Source organism: Pongo pygmaeus, chromosome 15 (assembly GCF_028885625.2).
Source record: "Pongo pygmaeus isolate AG05252 chromosome 15, NHGRI_mPonPyg2-v2.0_pri, whole genome shotgun sequence".
Taxonomy (NCBI): Eukaryota; Metazoa; Chordata; class Mammalia; order Primates; family Hominidae; genus Pongo; species Pongo pygmaeus.
Window position 1 is genome coordinate 92,364,619 of NC_072388.2, and position 17,067 is coordinate 92,381,685.

General features: G+C 41.5%; 1 protein-coding gene across 7 annotated transcripts in view; it reads right to left on the reverse strand.

Moving 5' to 3' along the window:
• BTBD7 (BTB domain containing 7) overlaps nucleotides 1–14,133 on the reverse strand; it is a 98,452-nt gene extending 84,319 nt beyond the window's left edge. For 3 of the 7 annotated variants that reach the window (XM_054447445.2, XM_054447444.2, XM_054447447.2), the window contains exon 1: nucleotides 14,008–14,133. The gene's annotated coding sequence lies outside the window, so the exon portion shown is untranslated. Of the gene's footprint in view, nucleotides 1–7,836; nucleotides 7,961–13,491; nucleotides 13,730–14,007 lie in introns of those variants that run through there. The other 4 variants (XM_063652039.1, XM_054447449.2, XM_054447446.2 and 1 more) reach the window with 3 other exon arrangements.
• Between the last annotated feature and the right edge of the window lie 2,934 nt (nucleotides 14,134–17,067).

A 17,067-nucleotide genomic window follows, 5' to 3' on the forward strand; every position in this document is an offset into this window, starting at 1 on the left:
GAGTACTGGGACTGTGTCTTATTTCAGTAACTATATAGTCCAAAGACCTTAAAGAGTGCCTGGCTCATAATGAACCTTAATAAATGAGGTGCAAGCTAGATGCGGTGGCTCATGCCTGTAAATCCAGCACTTCGGGAGGCTGAGGCGGGCAGATTGCTTGAGCCCAGGAGTTTGAGATCAGCCTGGGCAACAGGCTGTTACAAAAACCAGAAAAATTAGCCAAGTGTGGTAGTGTGTGCCTGCAGTCTCAGCTACTCTGGAGGCTGAGATGAGAGGGATCACTTGAGTCCAGGCATTTGAAGTTACAGTGAGCAGTGAGCCATGACTGCACCACTGCACTACAGCCTGGACAACAGAATGAGACACTGTCTGTAACAACAACAACAACCAAACCCAAAAAACAACAGACAAAATCTGCTCTGGTCCTTGCAGGATGTTAGAGTTTAACTATGGAGAAATATAGGCAAGGAGATTTCAATACAGAGAACAGCTTAACAATTAATAGATATCACAACAGCCAAGATGTGGAAACAACCTAAATATCCATTGACAGATGAATGAATAAAGAAAATGTGGTATATACATAAATGGAATACTATTTGGCCTCAGAGAAGAAGGAAATATGGTGACAACATGGATGAACCTTGAAGACATTATGCTAAGTAAAATAAGCCAGTCACAGAAAGACAAATACTACATAATTCCACTTACATGAGGTCTTTATCTAGGCCTGGTCATTACCCAGAATGATTAGTGAGTATCTAAAATAACCAAATTCATAGAATCAAAGAGTGAAACGGTAGTTGTCAGGGGCTGGAGGGAAATGCAGACTTATTAATCAACGGGCATACAGTTCCAGTTAAGGAAAATGAATAAGCTCTAAAGATCTACTGTGCAACACTGTGCCTATAGTCAACAATAATGTATTGTATACTTAAAAATGTGTTGAAAGGCTAGATCTCATATTGGGTTCTTACCAAAAAAAATTAAATAAGAATGAATAGGACAACATATATGAGAGACATTAAGCACCAGGAAATGAGGCAAGAAAGGAAGACTTGAGAGTTGATTAACAGAGGACAAAAAAGGGGCAAAGACGATGCCATTGTCCAACTAGGTAGAGCTGATAAAATAAAAATGGAACAGCCAGAGAGATAGAGGAAAACTAGAAAAATGTGGTTTCAATAGAACTCAAAAGAGGAAACTGAACTGGAAGTGAAAACTTGGAGAGAACAGATGTTTTACAATTCTTTTTTAGAAGCATGGCTGCAAAAAGGTTCAGAGAAATGAGGCAGTAGCAGAGAGGCAGGAAGTCTGAAAAGGTAAGTGTGAGAGGGAGGGGAAGATACTAAAACAAATGAGTAAGTGGACAGAATGATGGCTGATTGTTCTCCCCTTCCACCCTCCCTAACCCCCACACTTGACAACGTCTGGAGACATTTTAAATTGCCACAACTGGAGAGGGGAAAGGGGAAGTTTACTATTTGCCTCTAACAGGTAGAAGCCAAGGATGCTGCTAAACATTTCACAAGGCACAGGACAGTTCTCCACAACAAAGAATTACCTGGCCCCAAATGTCAAGAGTGCCAAGGTTGAGAAGCCCTGTAATAGAGTGTAAGGAATACAGAAAAGAAAGATTAATCAAAGAAGTCAGGCTTTGGTAAGAACATTCAGAGAGGAGGAAGACTTTTCTGGTTCTCTGTCTACTGACCTGATTGAGAATTACAGCAGAATTACAGCTAGAAGTAGCTTTCAGATTTTTAATTTGAAAAGTCTACTGAAGTATAATGACATTCCAACTTCTCCAACAAACACATGAACACAATGTGCATGCCTTACATCATTATCCACCATGTGACTATTGGACACAGATAAACCACTTTTTTTTTTTGAGGTAACAGTCAAGGTTTAAAATATGAGATACTTTAAAAAACCTCTACACACAGAGAAATTACACCTCTGTAATTTGTTAAAAGCTTAAACAGTATAAATGATCAGAGTCCAGCTACTAGTATAATTTTATTTTATAAAATTTCCTACATACCCTTTAGAAACTAATTACAAATGATCTATATTTTAACAGTTCACAGAGGGATAATATGAGAAAGAGGCCTACAAAGCACTAGTTTTTACAGTTGCAAAGTGATACTGTTACGCAGTATAGGGCAAAAAGGAATTAAGAGAGGTTATAAAAAATGAGCTTGTAACCATGATTAACTTGATCATAAAAATTTCACTTTGTATAATAAGTAGGCATGAAAACATTACTGCATTTACTGACACACACACTACATGAAAGGTACTGAGAAGAATTTAATCAAAACACTCTCTCCCTCAAATAAGAATTTTCATTCATTTAAATATTTTCTGAGCACCTAGTATGTGCTAAGCACATGGGGATATAACAACAAGACAGGCATAATTTTTCCTCCAAAGGTGCTTCTTTTAAGGGGACGGTGGCTCACACCTATAATCCCAGAACTTTCAGAGGCCTAGGCGGGTGGATCGCTTGAGGTCAGGAGTTCAAGACCAGCCTGGCCAACATGTTTCGTGAAACCCCGTCTCTACTAAAAATACAAAAATTAGCTGGGCGTGGTGGTACGTGCCTGTAATCCCAGCTACTCGGGAGGCTGAGGCAGGAGAATCGCTTGACCCGGGAGGTGGAGGTTGCAGTGAGCTGAGATCGCACCATGGCACTCCAGCCTGGGCTACACAGCAAGACTCCGTCACAAACAAACAAGCAAACAAACACTCCAAAGGTGCTCATAGTGGGGCAAACTGTTGAACAGGCAATTACAATGTAGGGGAAGCATAAATCAGTGGCGATAAAGACTTCTGGAGCAAAACTGCCCGAGTTTGGATTTGACTCTGCCATTTCTAAACTGTATGATCTTGGGCATTTTTTTTTTTGAAATCTTCTTTGTGTCTGATAATAAAACTGTTTATCTTATATGATTCTTGAGAAAGTGACATTTGGGATGATATCCAAGACTGACAATAAAAAGTGTGAGCTTTCCTCTTTTCTTGGTGAAAATAATAGAAGAGGGAAGAATGCCAAAATAATGCTCCAAACAGCAGAAGGAACTATGAGAAGGCCCACGGAGAGAACAAAACTGGGTTCCTGAAGGAAATAAAAGTATTTCTATATAGAGTGCAGCAGGCAGTGGCAAGATATGAGCCATAGGATCCGAAAAGGAGTTTGGACTTAAGAGAGTTGTTTGTTGTTTTTTAAAAACATATGCTATTGCTTATTTATTTTTATTTTTTAGAGACAGGGTCTCATTCTGTCAACCAGGCTGGAGTGCAGTGGGGGATCGCTACTCACCGTAACCTCAAACTTCTGGGCTCAAGTGATCCTTCCACTTCAGCCTCTCGAATAGCTAAGAACTACAGGTACATGCCACCATACCTGGCTAATTTTTAAACATTTTTTTTTTGTAGAGGTGTGATCTCGCTATGTTGCCCAGACTGGTCTTGAACTCCAGGACTCAAGTGATCCTTTTGCCTTGACCTCCTAAAGTGCTGGGATTACAGGGGTGAGCCACTAAAACCCAGCCTGCTTATTTATTTAAAAACATACGCTATATGCTTAAACATATACTATTACTATTGCTTGATTTAAATGATTTTTTTTAAATTCAAGAATTAGTAAGCCCACAGACATAAAGAACACATACAAAATACAGAAGAGAGATCTTGGCTTAAATAATTAAAAGTTGAAATCCAAAGAGCATTTACTTAATTTTCAAAGCGGATAGAGAAATATAAAATGAGTAATTTTACAGATGTGGAACTAAAGCACAGAAAAGTTAACTGGGCTTTAGTAAAGTAAAAAGCTGACAACTAGACATCAAAACAAGAAGGTTTTTCTTCATAAGCAAATACATCCTTTCAGAATCATCCAACACATAGTATCATATATTTTTAAAGGTATACTCTATTCCTCTTGTCTTCATTTTAAAGATAACTACAAGGCTGGGTGATGTGGCTCATGCCAATAATTCCAGTGCATTGGGAAGCCAAGATGGGAGGAATTGCTTGAGGCCAGCAGATCAAGACCAGCCTGAGCAACACAGCAGGACCCCATCTCTACAAAAAAAAATGTTTAAAAATTAGCTGAGCATGATGGTGTGTGCCTGCTGCCCTAGCTACTCAGGTGGCTGTGGCAGGACAATCTCTTGAGCCTATGAGTTTGAGGCTGCAGTGAGCTATGATAGGGCCACTGCACTCCAGCCTGGGCACAGAATGAGTATCCTGTCTCTTAAAAAAAACACAAACACTGCAAAGCTGGGTGTGGCAATCTCAGCTACCCAGAAGGCTTGAGGATCGCTTGAGCCCAGGAGTTTGGAACCAGCCTGGGGAACATAGCAAGAACACGAATTGAAAAAAAAAATTTTTTTTAACCCTATAAATTACTATGTTAACGTTTAATTTATTTGATCAAAGCCAATAAATGATGAAATATATAGAGTTAGTAATTCTAACTCTTCTTCCCCATCCTGCCTCCCTTATCAGACATTATTATTGAAGCATGTGACAGAACTATGACTCTGCAACTGAGGCTATGAGACTTCTCTGTCATAAGCTATCACTAACATTCACTACAAACTCATCTAGTTCTGTCACAAAGCTTTCTGCTTACAAGAAAATTCTCATGTCTGGTCTTAAGCAAGCAAAAAATATTTTAGGCAAGTCTGAAGACAAGAATAATTAGGTCTCATGAAGCATATTATAGAATTTTTCTCTAAAGAATTCACAAATGAATCCCAGATGAAACAGACCTAAATGTAATATTGCTCCTTCCATAAGGGACTATAGCCAGGAGACTGACATAGTTTTTATCTAAATGAAAATGTCTAGGTAATAATGAGGGGCAAGCAAAAAACAATGTCTGATCTCACTAGTTTTTCCATTTTTACTTTAAAGACAACAACACACCTCATGTTTATTTAAAAAATGGCTTACAATTAGCAGAACAGGAACTCTTTAAAAAACTGCTTACAAAGCACTCTTTCATGTTACTATTTCATCTTAACTCACTGAATACCTATTACTCATTGGGTAACACTATTAGACATTGTGCGACATCCTGTACACTTTGGTTCAAACCATACAGTCATGTAGAGGAGTCAGGCATACAAGCAATTACAATACAGGGCAATAAAGGACAGAAGAGAAGTGTAAAGTTCCAAAAGAACATATGACTATTGTGCAAAGTTCCAAAAGAACGTATGACTATTGGTAAAGGTATCATAACTCGATCTTGAAAAATAAAGAGGACTGTATCAATCAAGAGATTTTGGGCCAGGTGCAGTGGTTCACACCTGTAATCCCAACACTTTGGGAGACTGAGGTGGGAGGATCACTTGAGACCCGGAGTTCAAGACGCCTGGGCAATACAGGGAGACCCTGCCTCTACAAATAATTTTTTTAAAGTAGCCAGGTGTGGTGGCTACTTCTCAGAAGCCTGAAGCAGGACTGCTGAACCCAAGAGGTCGAGGTTGGAGTGAGCTGTGATTGTATCACTGCACTCCAGCCTGGGTGACAGAGCGAGACCCTGTCTCAAAAAAAATAAAAAATAAAAAATAAAGAGATTTTTGATGGCAAATAACTCCAAAGAACTGTCTGAAACATTAAGAAAACTATCTGTCATGAGAAGTCCTGTGGTGGGGATGGCTCCAGGCCCAATAAAATATGTGGCTAAATGATGTTACCAAGGATCCAGATTCCCTCTACCTCTCTGCTCTGCCATCTTCAGGAAGTGCTTCATCCCTTGTGATCCCAAGACAGCTGTTGGTAGCAATAGGGGCCTTGTGTTCCCTTGTTCACATACAAGAGGGGAAAGAATCTTCTCCCCCAGATATAGAATGTCTACTTCCCTTCAAATCTAATTGGTACAAATAAGAGTTTACAGGGAACTGCCATGATTTGACTGGTTTGAACTAATGGAAATCTACCACTGGAGGTGGTGACAAATCAGCTTCTCCAAGTCTGCTGCATGCATGAACAAAAGCAGATTTCTGTTAGGAAAGAAGAGGAAAGTAGACATTAGATGGGCAGCTAACAGAATAGGCAAAGAATAAGAACTGCAAACAATGGGATAAACACACACAAGACAGAGGCACAGGGAACAAGAAACAGCATGGCTGGAGTGACAGGAAACCTAAGGTTGAACACATTCTATAAACTCTTGTGAGTCTGGACTTTATTGACAAGGGAAGTTAACAAAGGAATTTTAAGTAGAGAAGCAGCATGCTCCAATTTTTTTTTGAGATGGAGTCTAGCTCTATCACCCAGGCTGAAGTGCAGTGGCGCAATCTTGGCTCACTGCAACCTCCGCCTCCTGGGGACAAGCGATTCTCCTGCCTCAGCTTCCCAAGTAGCTGGGATTACAGGCACCTGCCACCACACCAGATTTTTGTATCTTTAGTAGAGACGGGGTTTCGCCATGTTGGCCAGACTGGTCTTGAACTCCTGACCTCAGGTGATTCGCCCACCTCGGCCTCCCAAAGTGCTGGGATTACAGGTGTGAACCACCGCATCTGGCCTGTTTTTTAAAGAACATAATTGTCATAGTAATATAGAGAATAGCCAGAGATGGAGACGTACAGTGGGAGAACAAGTTGCAGAGACTTAGCTGGCAGGCTGTTTAATAAGTAGTCCAGACTAATAAGGGAGTGGCAATAGAGAGGAAAAGAATGGAGTAAAAAAATACATAAAAGGTAGAAAAGCTGCAAGATTTCCATACCTATTTTAACAGATGAGAAAATTAATCTTCAGATAGGTTAAGTGACTCTCTTTAAGATCATAAAACTATAAACATCAGTCAGAATCTAAATGGAGGTTTGATTCCCAGTCCGGTGTTCTATTATATCACAACTATATCCAAAAACCCCAACGATGCTCTAAAAGGGAACTATTTTGAATCCTGTAACTTAAAGAATGTTCTGTGTATTGGATTAAAGTGTTTCCTATCTATTCCAAGTGTCCCCATCTATTTCAATCTTAACATAATGCCCACATGTCACACAATGACATGGATTTAATGTCAATTTATAATATTAAGTATCTTATGTTTCTAAAGTTACTATATTATTTGAAACAGTAAGGGTATCTAAAACACTCAATTTGTGATGTCAAATTTAGAAACTGTCCAAAATTTTAAAATTAAAAACAAAAAACAAAAAACACCACAGCATGGTGGTTCTTAAATTTTGAACTTGTTCTGCAAATCAGTGCTGAATGTTCGAATTTCACTATAAATCTGGAATCAGCAGACACTTGAAAAGTTTCGTTGAAATTATGCCTCAGCTGGGCATGGAGGCTCACACCTATAATCCCAGCACTTTGGGAGGCCAAGGCTGGAGGACTGCCAGAGTCTTGGAGTTCGAGACCAGCCTGGGAAGCACAGTGAAACCCCATCTCTACAAAAAGTACAAAAGTTAGCCAGGCATAGTGGCACATGCCCGTAGTCCCAGCTGCTCAGGAGGCTGAGGTGGAAAGATTGCTTGAGCCCAGGTAGCTGAGGTTGTGGTGAGCCGTGATCGCACCACTGCAGCTTAGGCGACAGAGCAAGACCCTGTCTAAAACAAATAAAATATGAAATAAATAAAGCCTCCTTCTGAAACTTTGGATTCTGATAACTAACTTACACTAGCATTCACCCAAAAAGAAAACTAGGCCAGGCATGGTGGCTCACGCCTATAATCCCAGCAATTTGGGAGGCTGAGGCGGGTGGATCACCTTACGTAAGGAGTTTGAGACCAGCCTGGCCAATGGGGCGAAATCCCGTCTCTACTAAAAATACAAAAATCAGCCAGGTGTGGTGGCGCGTACCTACAGTCCCAACTACTTGGGAGGCTGAGGCAGGAGAGAATTGCTTGAACCTGGAAGGCAGCAGTTGCAGTGAGCCGGGATCACGCCATTGCACTCCAGCCTGGGCGACAGAGCAAAACTCTGCCTAAAGAAAAAAAAGAAGTCAAAAGAAAAACTGTTACCTCACTTTAATAATGATACTATACCTGTTTTAGTAAAAGTCACTTGCCTAATTCTTCTAGAGTGGTGAACTTTGATTTTGCTTTATTACCATTGTACCAAGACGTGAACTTTGATTTTGCTTTATTACCATTGTACCAAGACTGGGTTAACAGGGAAAACGGTTTTAAATAAAGCCTAGGCAACACTGCAAGGCCCTGTCTCTCACAACAAAAATTAGCCAGGCATGGTGGCACATGCCTGTAGTCCCAGCTACTCGGGAGGCTGAGGCAGGAGGCTTGCTGGAGCCCAGGAGGCCAAGGCAGCAGTGAGTCATGACTGCACCACTGCGCTCAGCCTGGTGTCAAAGTGAGACTCTGTCTCAAGAAAATTAAAAAGTGATAAAATAAAAATAAACATTATTTCCATTAAAAAATTATATAATAAACAATATGTTTTTTACTTTACTGGGTTAAACCTTACTCTTCTGCTTCTTGAGTCAATTAGCAACTTCACTGAATGCCCATGTGCCAGGCACTGTGCTAGATACTAGAAATACAAATGTGAGCCTAGTTGTACTACAGTTATTCAGACATACATTTGCATAATTATTTGAGTAATGTCAGTCTTCCCCACTAAATAACTATAGTATTATTTTTATTCAATCAAAACAGGTCTGTAAATGTACAAAGATGATGCCTAAAACATCAACTTCATGACAATATATTATTCTGTCAATGACACCAGGATTCTCTCACTCACCAGGCTAGAAATTCTTTCTTTTCAGCACCCACAAATGATTTTTCTTAAAATACACCTGTTAAAACACTCAGCAAACCAGGAATATAAGGAAACTACCTGAACATAATCAAGGTCTTATATAAAAAACTCATGTTAGTATCATATTCAACAGGGAAAGACTCAAAACGTTTCCTCTAAGATCAGGAACAAGCCAAGGATGCCTGCTTTTACCACTTCTAGTCAACACGGTACCGGAAGTCCTAGCTGAGATTAGGCAAGGAAAAAATAAAAGGCATCCAAATTGGAAAGCAAGAAGTAAATTAACTGTCTGCAAATGACACGATCCTATATGTAGAAAACTCCACAAAAAAGATTCCACACGTAAAAAAACTATTAGAACTAATAAATCAGTAAAGTTGTAGGATACAAAATTAACACACAAAAATGAGTTGCATTCTTAAATATTAACAATGAACAATTCAAAAGAGAAATTAAGACAAGAATCCTATCTACAATCACATCAAAAAGAATAAAATACTTAGGAATAAACTTAGACAAGGACACAAAAGACTTTTACACTGAAAACTAAAAAACTGCTGAAATAAAGACACAAATAAATGGAAAGATATTCCATGTTCATGGACTGGAAGACAGTATTTAGATGTCAACATTACCCAAAGCAACCTACAGATTCAATACAATTCCTAACAAAATACTAATAGCCTATTTTTTGCAGAAATAGAAAAACCCATCCTAAAATTCATATGGCATCTCAAGGAATACCAAACTACCAAAACAATCTTGAAAAGAACAAAGTGGAGTCTCACATTTCTTGATTTCAAAAGTTACTATAAAGCTACAATAATTAAAATAGAGTGGTATTGGCACAAAAACAAACTTATAGACCAATAGAATAGAATACAGAGCCCAGAAATGAACCCTCAAACTTATGGTCAAATAATTTTCAACAAATGTGCCAAGACCATTTAATGGGAAATGGACAGTTTTCTCAACAAATGGTAATGCAAAAACCACATATATGGTAATAGATATCCACACATAAAGACCTAAATTAAGAGCCACAACTATAAAATTCTTAAAAAAAAAAAAAAAAAAGGCTGGGCACAGTGGCTCACACCTGTAATCCCAGCACCTTGGGTTGAGGTGGGAGGACCACTTGAGTCCAAAAGTTGGAGACCAGCCTGGGCAACATAGTGAGACCCCATCTCCTCAGAAAATTTAAAAAACTTAGCCAGGCGTGGACGTATGCGCCTGTAGTCCCAGCTATGTGGGAGGCTGAGATAGGAGGGCTGTTTGAGCCCAGAGTTCAAGGCTACGGTAAGCCATAATCACACTAGTGCACTCCAGCCTTGGTGACAGACCCGGAACCTACCTATCTTTAAAAAAGAAAGAAAACATAGGGGAAAAGCTTCCTGACATTGGATTTGATAATGATTTCTTGGCTACGACACCAAAAGCATAAGCAACAAAAGAAAATCTAGGTAAGCTGGATTTCATCAAAATTAAAAACTGCATGTACATCAAAGGACACTATCAACAGGGTGAAAAGGCAGCCTACAGAATGGAAGAAAACATTTGCAAATCATGTCTGATAAGGGACTGATATTCAGCATACATAAGTAACTTCCACAACTCAACAACAACAAAAAACCCTAATTAGAAAACAGGGAAATAATGTGAATATTTTTCTAAAAAAATACAAAAGATCAATAAGCACATGAAAAGATGCTTAACATCACCAATCATTTTTAAAAAATGCAAACCAAAAACACAATGAAATACCACTTCATACTCATCAGGATGAATATTAGGAAAAAAAAATCAAACAGCAAATAACAAGTATTGGTGAAGATGTAGAGAAACTGGAACCCTTGTACACTGCTGGTGGGGATGTAAAATTTTCTGGGTATAAAATTCATAAAATAAATGAAAGCAGAGACTCAGATATTTTTACATCCATGTTCACAGCAGCATTATTCACAACAGTCAAAATGTGGATGCAACTTAAGTGCCCATCGATGGATGAATGGATAAACAAAATGTAAAAATACATACAATGGAATATTATTCAGCCTTAAAAAGAAAGCAAATTGTGACACATGCTATAATATGCATGGACCTTGATGACATTATACTAAGTGAAATAAGCCAGATATAGAAAGACAAATACTGTATAATTTCACTTATACGTGGTACTTACAGTAGTCAAAATAAAAGAGACAGTAGAATTGTGGTTGCCAGGGGCTTGGGGGTAAGGGAAAATGGACAGTTTCAGTTTAGAAATATGTAGTCATGAGCCTAAGAAAACTCCAAATGAAAGAATTCTACAGATGGATGGTGGTGATGGCTACACAACAATGTAAATGTACTTATGCCACAGAACTATACACTTAAAAATGGTTAAGATGGTAAATTTTATGTGTATTTTACCACAATTAGGCACACAGGTGTCTGCTATCCAAATCCTTCCTATTGACTTTATCTGGTTCTAAGATCTCTTCATATTTGGGTTACTACAGCAGCTACTGTCTTCCTTGGTTCATTACATTCTCTCCTCACTCTAACTTAACCTGTAGATCATTAACAGGTTTACCTTCCAGGTTTACGACATTAATCCCTGGCCTCCAGACTTTCAAAGGCTCTCTATACCTTGCACAACAGGATAAAAGTAGAAATCGCCTCAATTCAGCACTCAAACTTTTCTACAGACAAACAGCTTTCCAACTGACTAAAGTTTCCTAAGGAAAACATTCTCCTCAGGAAATTCAGTTGTCAGCTCATCCTAGTCTCCATTTCCCTCCCCCTAAGCTAATCTTCACTTTACACTCTTGCTTTTTCCTCACAAAGTAACTGCTACAATCTCTCGGTAAATCTAAACTTTCATAGGCCAGCTCAAGTCCCAAGTTTCCCACGTTCTTTGGACTCTTGGGGTCTCACTCATCTCTCTCTATCCTGTATACCAACAGCATTCTTTGCAAACTCACTAGATTGTCTTCGAGACTCATGTTGGTACACCTGATCTTTCCAATAAGAACTTGAGGGAAAAGTCTATATATTAATGGCAAAAACCGCAGTTACTTTTGCACCAACCTAATATTATGTTTCTTTCCTTTCTTCCACATCATTCATCTAATGCAAAGCAAAAAGCAAACCTTCAACAGTCACCTATGTAATTTTGGATGTGTGAGCTTCAGTGACTAGAATCTGAAATCAGAATAACTTTGGCATTACTGCACGTCTGAAGGTTTGCCTGTGACACACTATAAAAATGCTGCGACTCAAGATGATACCTGGAAACTAGGTAGTGTAACCTAGAAATCAATACAGGTGTTTTAAATCCTAAAATTAGAGTCTGATAGAAAAACCTTGTTTAAATGCTGGTGTTGGGACACAAAACAATACAGTAGTCAGGTTTTGTGGGACAGAATATTGACCTATGAGTTTTACTGAATTCATGCAAGAATGAGTCATGCTAAAACCGGGTGAAAATGTAGTCATGAGCCTAAGAAAACTCCAAAAGAAATATCACTCCGCTTTTATCAAGTTCAGGTTAGGAAAAAAAAAAATCTTCATCAGTTACTTGAAGTAACTGTCAGAATGAGACAGAGGCCCTCATTTTCACTTTCAACTTTATTACACCAAAACCTATGGATAGGGGTGGGTAGTGAATGGTGAAGAATGCAATCAATGAAGAGTAAGCAGCTCAGCAGTGTAGTAACAACGAGCTCTCTAAATGGGGTAATGGGGTGTAGAGGCCTACATCTTAGTTTTGGTCTAATCCATCGCCAGCTGTAGGATCCACAAGTCACTCGCCTCTCTGGGTCTGGTTTCCCGGCTCTAAAACAATATTCACCCCTTTAGATCTCTAAAAGTTTTTCTGACTCCAAAATTCCATGACAAGTCTAATAACAGTTGCTATTAACAACGTATGATTCTTACAAAGCAATTTCAAGTCTTTCTTCCACATTTCAGGAAGAAAGCAATTCATTTCAGCAATCTAAAGGAAACAGATGCTATTAGGGACAAAAGATTGTTAGTTGACCAGACCGGGCGCGGTGGCTCACGCCTGTAGTCCCAGTACTTTGGGAGGACGAGGCGGGCGGATCACCAGAGGTCAGGAGCGCGAGACCAGTCTGGCCAACATGGTGAAACCACGTCTCTACTAAAAACACAAAAACTAGCAGGGCGTGGCGGCGGGCGCCTGTAATCCCAGCTACTTGGGAGGCTGAGACAGGAGAATCGCTTGAACCTGGGGCGGAGGTTGCAGTGAGCCGAGATCGCACCACTGTTCTCCAGCCTGGGTGACAGAGCGAGACTCCGTCTCCCCCCCCCCCAAAAAAAAAAAAAAAGGTTGGTAGTTGAAAAAGCTAAATAATTCTGTAAAAATGTCTACTTTCTCATTACAGTAAGATGTTTTCGCAGAGTTAACAGTGCTCTGGTGAAAATAACCAAGACTGCTTCTGTAAATTAGGCCTACTCCAGAGTACTTATTATCTGTGTTGGTATGTGAAGACGCGCTATTGTAGTTCACAGGAGAAACACTCCTCAGAGTTTCTTGAAAAACGGTGAGAAAGTTCTCACCCTCGGGGTAAAGCTAGCAAACACTGTGCAAATAAGGTACCGAAATATGCACACTTTTTGCCGTTCAAGTAGTCCAACAAGCACAGCCTCCTCTTCTTTATCAAACACTCGGTATTGTCTCCCTCCCAACCTGTCAAAGCTCAATTCCAGGTTTATCCCGCAACAGTAACTTACCCGGACAATCTAACTTCCCCTGGGAGTAGCAGTCCTCAGGCCTGCTCCCTTCCCAGTCCCCGCCGGCCACTCTCACGCCCACCCCTGGCGGTCGCAACCCCGCACCCGGGTAAACACGCGCCCCCGTCTCGGGAGCGGTTTCTCCGCGTCCGGGGAGCGACGGGTCCCGCCCCTCGGCGCCCGGAGCCCAAAGCCGGCCGGACTGCCGTTGCGACTCCTTCGGGCCGCTCTCCCCGCCCCGAGCGCCACACCTCGCGCCCCTACCCCCGGGACGGCTGCGCGCTCCAGCCCGCCCCTCGGAGCGCACAGAGACCGGCCAGTCCGGCGCCGCCGCGCCTCAGCCCCAGACGGACGACTGGCCCCTCCCCGCCCGGCGCCCCAGCGCCTCCCGCGGCGGCTTGGCCCCAGCCCCGGCGCCCCCACGCCTAGGAACAGCCCCTTCCTCTCCCGGACGCCCCGCGCCACACCGGACACAGCCTCGGCTCCACAGCCTCAGAGACACCAAGGGACACTCACCCCAGAGGCTCCTCCCGCCGCTGCTGCTGCCGCTGGGACCGCTGCCGTCGCCCCCGCCGCCGCCGCCGCCAGCACCGCCGTCCGCACCGGCGCCAGCACCCCCGGCCATCCTCCTCCCACCGCCGCCGCCGCCGCCGCCCTCTTCTCTCCTGTCAGTGGCTCAGGCTCCGGGACTGCTCCAGGTTCCCCTCGCCGCCATTTTGACTCCTAGAGGGAGCAGGAGGGGCTCGGCTCGGCGCGGCCCTGGGGCGCCTGCGCGGCGCTGCGGAGCCGGCCGGAGCCCCCGCCCTCCCCTGCCGTCGTAGCGCTCAGGGTCACGTGGCCCGACGTCGCCGCCCGAGTCGGGCCGCGTGGGCGGCGGTGCGTTCGCTGGATCCGTGGGAGCGGAGTGCGCGCGCATTATTCTTGCTCGTCGGCTGGGAGCTGTGCGTCGGCGTCGCTGGGAGTTTGCAGCTTGTGGCAGCATCCTGCTGAGTCCAGCGAATTGTGACACATTATTAAATGTATCAGAATATGAGAACTGTGTCACTACTACGTCACCAGATGGCCATTTCCACGAATTCATGTTTCCGTTCGGCGGCCGGCGTCCCTCGGGTGGTCGCATACAATGAGTGCATCTTTCTCGAGAATTGCTGTTCCGCGGAAAGTCATTGTTGACAGTCCTGGCATTCCGGTGGCTGCTTCTTGGCAGTGAGCACTTGTCTATCGTAAGCACTTGTCTGCATGGTACTTTTACAGGCACCACCTTGCTACTTGTGTAGTAGGTTAAAAAATAATCTTTAAGACACTGAAAAGTTTTCCTTAACAAGATACCCCTGTAAACAAAGGACAAAATTGACGGAAACACACAGTCGCCGCGTGGGAGAGCCAAGTCGCTCTTCCCTAGATGCCCCTTGTTTGGGGGTTTGCAATAATTTCAGCGATGCAATAACAAGAATACTGTATTTATGGGGCACTGTCGTTTTCCAAAGAGATACATGGTTTCATTTGAACGCCAAACCCACCCTTTGTGGTAGTCAGGATAGGTGTTTTTATCGCTGTTTTACAACCAAGGAGACAGGCTCAGAAATACTAACAAGTAGGCAAGCCAAGATCAGAACCCAGGCATTCTGAACCCGGTGACGAGGCACCTTTACACCTCCTTTTCCTCTGATAGACATTAGCAACTCTGGGAATTTATTTTAAAGTATTGTATTTGCATTTTCAATCTCTACCCATTGTTTAACAAGTTTTGTGTCACACAGTTTTTTTTTTTTGTTCTGAAACCACCTCAGCTTCAAAGGATAAGAGCAATTTGGAATTTTGTGATGTGTTTTTAACCATCTCTTGATCCTCCATTATTTTATGCTTTTCATATTCAGTTGGAGACTGAATATCATTGTTGTTTTCCTCTGGGCTTGCTTCAGATTTGTATTTTCCTCACCCTCATTCTCCATCACCTTACTTCCTTGAAAAGGATAGCTCTTTCCAATTTGTATTACTTCATTTTCTTTACCCATCTCACCCCTTTCACCCTCTTACCCAATCCTTGAAGGTTTGGAGATTGTAGCAGAGATTGTAGCAGTCCCTTGCCTGAAATTCCCCTCTAGCTGGTAAGGGTCACTTCAGTTGAACATATAGCCTCAGGGCGATAGACAAGAAATGCATGGAAAACTGAGAAAATACAAAGGAAATAGGTCCATCTAATTGGAGCCAATGATTACCTCAGTGTCCACCTCTTCTTCTACACTTTTATATTTCCCCAAAGGCGTAAGTGAATCTTATCTAAATTCAAACCATTTACTGTTATTTTCCATCATTTTATCTTTGTCTTAATTTGCTAAATACAGTTAACACTTGAACAATACGGGTTTGAACTGTGCGGATCGATCAATGCAACCTGGTACACGGGATTCTAAACACCGTATTGAGAGGGCCGACTTTTCTTACACTCAGGTTCCACAGGACGGACAGGCAGACTTGAGTATGCTTGGATTAGGGTATATGTGGTGGGTCCTGGAACCAATCCCATGTATATAGTATATGGGGGATGACTGTATTGCATTAACTGAAAGAGCTATGATTAGCAAACTAAAAAGCGATGTGTAAACACTGCTTCTTTATAATTTATGGAAATGTTAAATCAGATCAGTCCCTACTGTTTACACTTATTAGTAACCTTTATTACTTGACTTTGGTTCTATTTCCTAGCCACAATTTAAAAAACAAAGTTAAAATGATATCAACAACAATAGAATTCTAAGTAATTTCAGGATAACACTTTTTCTAACAGCCTTTGATGTGGAAATCTAAAACTTTTTGAAAAGCCAAGTAAGGTCTGCTGGTTGCACCTTGTCCTTTTGTCTGTCTGCACAGCTGGAGACTTCTAGTAGACTGTTTGGATCTAGAAACCATTTGTAAGTGATCCATGATTTTTTTTCTACCCTTTAATTCATTCACTGTTTCCTTATTATACCATTTAGCTGTACTTTTGAGATCCTGAATTAGCTCAGTTTACACACTCATCAGAATTTAGATGTTTATTTTAGTTCAGTCCGATACACATTTAAAGTATCCAGTACCATGTGCCAAGCACGGTACTACATGCTGGGGGTAAAAAATAAATGGATCTTTGTACTTAAGGAGCTTAGAATCTAAATAAGACAGAGTGAAAAACATTTTTTTAAAGGCTAGTGTTAAGATGGTACTAAGTAGTGGTTAACAGCATGGATTCTAGAATCAGATAGATCTGGATGGCCATATGACACAAATAGGTCAACCAGAACCTTTTCTGGAAATTTTTGCCACACTCTCAGAGGAGATGTTTCTTCTTACTCTATTTCTCTGGGATTATGACTGGAAAGGACATGTAAATTGGCTTTGTTTGCCAATGAGGAGAAAGCCATGTGCGGTAGGAAAGAAGGAAGACCATAAACAAAGAAACAGAAAGTGAGAGGAAGGAAAACCATGACATCATTTAAATACGTGGGCCTACCTGGGCCTGAAACGAACCCATCCCTGGTCTTTTCATTTTTAGAGCCATTAAGTTGCCCTAACACCTCTTTTTATCTTTAGTTGGAA